Genomic DNA, 4,458 nt, shown 5'->3' on the forward strand with positions numbered 1-4,458 from the left:
TTGGGCATCCATGTCTCTGTTGCCAGTTCACCAGTTGCACTTCCTTGGACTATTTTTTGTAGGTACTAACCACTACATATCTGGAACACCTAACAAGACCTGCTATTTTGGAGATATTTTAACTGAGTGGTCTAGGCATTACAATTCGGCTCTTATCAAAGTTACTCAGATCCTTTAGCCCCATTTATATGGGACGATTATCGCTCAAAATTCGCTCAAACTATGTCTTTTGAGTGTAATCGTTGCATGTAAATGCTACCATCGTTTGCTTTTCGGCCGAACAATGATTTTATGTTAAGTTTAAAATCCATTGTTCGGCCGGGCAGCTGATAGCAGGGACCGCATGCTGTGATTTTCCACGGGAGCGCTGATAACATTGTATTCAGCTCCAGTCCCACGGCAGAACAAAGATGGCGTATGCAGATAACAGACCACCTGCTGTTATCAGCATACAGCGAGGGGAGGCTCATTTACATGAAAATGAGGCTAATAAGCTACTAATGGGCATTAATACCCATTAGCAGTTTATGCAGAATGATTGCTCAGTCAGTCATTCTCCCTATCTTTTGAACAAATTTTGAGCAATCATCAGTTGCGTGTAAATGGGGCTTTACATTTTTCCTGCTTCAAATATGTGATTGTTCTGAATAAAAAACAATTAATCTTAGCTAACAAAGAGATGATGTTACAGCAAACTTTTGAATCTACTGCTCTGCTAAGGATTATTCATCAGGCAATAACGAAGAATCTTAAGTAGATTCAAAAGCTTTTTTAAGCCCTTAAAGGGGTTGTCCCGCGCCGAAACGGGTTTTTTTTTTTTTAACCCCCCCCCCCCCCGTTCGGCGCGAGACAACCCCGATGCAGGGGTTAAAAAAACAACCCGCACAGCGCTTACCTGAATCCCGGCGGTCCGGCGTCTTCATACTTACCTGCTGAAGATGGCCGCCGGGATCCTCTGTCTCCATGGACCGCAGGGCTTCTGTGCGGTCCATTGCCGATTCCAGCCTCCTGATTGGCTGGAATCGGCACGTGACGGGGCGGAGCTACACGGAGCCCCATTCAGAAAAGAAGAAGACCCGGACTGCGCAAGCGCGGCTAATTTGGCCATCGGAGGGCGAAAATTAGTCGGCACCATGGAGACGAGGACGCCAGCAACGGAGCAGGTAAGTATAAGTTTATAACTTCTGTATGGCTCATACAGAAGGAGGAGCAGCGCTTCCAGGACATGGATGGGGTGAGTACGTGGGTCTCACTGTCGCTGCTGGGGGGGGGCACTTTCGCTGCTGGGGGACCCATGTGTGGGGCACTGTCGCTGCTGGGGGGGGGGGCCCTGTGGGGTGCCTTGTCACTGCTAGGGGGCCTCTGTGGGGGGGCCGTCGGTGCTGGGGGGGGGGGGGTTGGGGGCGCTGTGGGGGTCGCTGTGCGGGGAACGGTCGCTGCTGGGGGGGCCGCTGTGCGGGGAACTGTCGCTGCTGGGGGGGGCCGCTGTGCGGGGAACTGTCGCTGCTGGGGGGCCGCTGTGCAGGGAACTGTCGCTGCTGGGGAGCCGCTGTGCAGGGAACTGTCGCTGCTGGGGGGCCGCTGTGCGGGGAACTGTCGCTGCTGGGGGGCCGCTGTGCGGGGAACTGTCGCTGCTGGGGGGGGGAGGGCCCTGTGGGGTGCCTTGTCACTGCTAGGGGGCCTCTGTGGGGGGGCCGTCGGTGCTGGGGGGGGGGGGGCGCTGTGGGGGTCGCTGTGCGGGGAACTGTCGCTGCTGGGGGGGCCGCTGTGCGGGGAACTGTCGCTGCTGGGGGGGCCGCTGTGCGGGGAACTGTCGCTGCTGGGGGGGCCGCTGTGCGGGGAACTGTCGCTGCTGGGGGGGCCGCTGTGCGGGGAACTGTCGCTGCTGGGGGGGCCGCTGTGCGGGGAACTGTCGCTGCTGGGGGGCCCTGTCGCTGCTGTGGGGGGCCACTTTGCAGGGAACTGTCACTGCTGGGGGTCTGCCGTCGCTGCTGGGGGGCCACTGTGGAGGCGCTGTCGCTGCTGTGGGGGGGCACTGTCACCGCTGGGGGGGCCACTGTGCGGGGTGCCATCGCTGCTGGGGGGCCACTGTGCGGGCGCCGTCACTGCTGTGTGTGTGTGTGTGTGTGGGGGGGGGGGGGGACTGTCACTGCTGGGGAGCTGCTGTGCGGGGTGCTGTCGCTACTGGGGGGGCCACTGTCACTGCTGGGGGCTCATCATTACTAAGATAAGTGAGGAGGAGGCTGGGAGAGGCGAGGGCCTGTGCTATGGGTGTTTTGGGTTTACTAAATACAGTTCTATATTACAATTATACATTTTTGTTATTTAAACTATAAATCCATAAATATTTATGGATTTTTTTCTCGAAGTGACACACCACCCGAGTTATGCTCGGTTTTTTGGTGAAATTTGGCACACCGAGCTCAAAAGGTTGCCCATCACTGGCCTATGTACTTCCAATATAGATAAAGATATGACACAACTGTCACTAAACACCACTAAATTATAAGTGAATGAGAATGTTGTAACGTAAGGTTCGCAGCAGTTATAGCAAAAACTAAGGGGCCCCGCATTCAAGAAAGGGGTACCTCGTTTGTTGTAATACATTAATACGCTGCAACGATCATATTCAATACGCTTAAAAAAATACGAGAGTCACCTAGTGGTATAAAATAAAAGTACAATATACACTTCGTAAACAAAGAAAATATCAAGCACCTAGACGAAGTCGTCTTGCTACAAAACTCAGCATGCAGTTCCATCTCAGGCAGATATACCAATGATTAGAGTTGTGGTGTGATTAGATGAACGGTCTTGTCACCTGAAGCCCTAAAAGTGGCCCCAAACGTGGCCTATAAAAGGCTCTTGGAGGCTCCTTGTGAGTAGTGACCTCTTCTTCTGCTTGTGTAGAGCTTGTTGACCACCAGACTCCTCTACAATGCAATCAAAAAAATTTCACCCAGTTAACAAAGTTTGAGAGGGGCGCATTATTGGAATATGAGAAGCTGGATGGTCAGATCGACGAATTGTCGCCACCTGGCCCGTTCTGACAAGACTGCTAAGTGCGTGTTGGGACCAGTGGATGTGTGAGGGCATGCACACAAAGCAACCAGTCTTAGGACGCCCTCAACAGACCACCACTAGATAGGATCGTCTGATCGTCCGATAAGCACAAGCATCTCCAACTATTTAATTATCCGCCATCCTGAGACAGATGGTCTGGGGAGTGAAGGGTGGGGGGGTGATTCTCATATGACAGTCGGTCACCCCTAGTAGTGGTACGAGGGACAATGACAGCTCAGCGATATGTTCAGTACATCCTGCAGCCACATGTGTTCCTCTCATGGCGGCTTCCAACAGGATAATGCTCGGCCGCACCCCCCAGGGTATCACAGGACTACTTCCACAACACTGCCACACTTCCGTGGCTCCCTGGTTGCAGATTAATCACGAATAGAAATTTCATGAGACCATCTGGCACGCCAACTTCGACAGCCTATGAGTTTGCACGATCTAGAGGCTTAGTTAGAGCGATATGTCGTAGGATACCACATAGAACCTGTATGCCTCCATGCCCGCACGTATCAGCTAGCACAATTATTCCACACCTGTGGAAATGTGCTCCTGGAAACCTATAGTACTACAGGTCCCAGAAGCACAACCTAACAGGAGTGGTTGGAGGAACACGGCAATTAATCCTCCACTCTGTCTTGGCCCCCAAACTCACCGGACTGTAACCCTATTGAACATGTCTGGAAAATGCTGGCATGGGCTGCGAGTTCTGCATCCATGTATGCAAGGTGCTTTTAGACGGACCATCTGTCGGGCAACAGATGCCCAACAGGTCGTCCCAGTGTAAGAGCACAACAATGATCTCTGACTGGAGCTCGAGCGACCGGGGATCGTCCCAACTCTCTTGCCTCCATTCATAGTAAGCTGGCAGTCGTTCGTAAGTGCACAACTTATTGTTCAAAATCTCTCTGGATCGTGGAATTTTTATGATCACTGGCGGGGAATGATAGAATGGCAGAGGTGGAAGGGACCTCCAGGGTCATCTGAAAAAAAACCATGCCCCATCGCCACTTTATTCCTATATTGATGGAGCTGTAGAAGGGCTTGGTTTTTCTGCAGCAAGCTATAGTCTATTTCACATGAGTGGTGAACCCCACTTTCAGAATTTTTTTTTTATTCCATTATTTTGGGGAGCTAAGGTCAGAAAAATAAAGCAATTCCACAACATATTATCTATATATTAATATTTTTATGGTATTAAATCTGGTAAATATGGGCTAATATGTACTTTTTTGAATGGGGTAATACCAATTATGTATTTAAATCATATTTTAGAAGTAAAACAATTGGAAGGTGAAAGTTGATTAAAAAAAAAACAAACAACTTTTTTCCCCCCCTTCATTTAAAAACCGCAGTAAATGTAAAACACAAACTAGAGATAGCATG

This window comes from Eleutherodactylus coqui, chromosome 2, assembly GCF_035609145.1.
Source record: "Eleutherodactylus coqui strain aEleCoq1 chromosome 2, aEleCoq1.hap1, whole genome shotgun sequence".
Lineage (NCBI taxonomy): Eukaryota > Metazoa > Chordata > Amphibia > Anura > Eleutherodactylidae > Eleutherodactylus > Eleutherodactylus coqui.